Raw genomic sequence first — 650 nt, forward strand, 5'->3', positions numbered from 1 at the left:
ATGACCACCGCCACCACCACCACCACAACCACCACCGCCGCCGCTACCACCACCACCACTCACACCACTATGACCACCGCCACCACCACCACCACAACTACCACTACAACCACAACCACAACCGTCGCCACCACAACCGCCACCGCCGCCGTCGCCACCACCATAACAACCACTACCGCCGTTGCCACCATCACCACCACCACAACCACCACCACCACCAACCCTACCACCATATTACCATCACCACCACTAAGACCACCACCACCTCCCTCATTACCACCACCACCACCACCACAACTAGTGTCAACACCACAACCACCACTACCACAACAACCATTGGCACTACCGCCACCCCCAGCAGCAGCACCACCACCACCACAACCATTGTCGCCGCCACCACCACTACTACTGCGACCACCACGACCATGACCACCATCAGAACCATAATGGCAAAAGAGCTCAAAGATGAATGAAGATTGATTAATATGAGATGAATATGTTGTTGGGGTTAGACTTCGCGGAGTTCCTTCTCATGTATATAAGAATTCATCTTTATTCATTAATGCTAAGGTCCCTCACTGAAACACTTAAACCCGATCCCTCGGTTAATAATTACCAATTCATACAATTCCTAGCATTCCTGGTAAAAA

The sequence above is a fragment of the Vigna radiata genome, unplaced genomic scaffold (assembly GCF_000741045.1).
Source record: "Vigna radiata var. radiata cultivar VC1973A unplaced genomic scaffold, Vradiata_ver6 scaffold_432, whole genome shotgun sequence".
Lineage (NCBI taxonomy): Eukaryota > Viridiplantae > Streptophyta > Magnoliopsida > Fabales > Fabaceae > Vigna > Vigna radiata.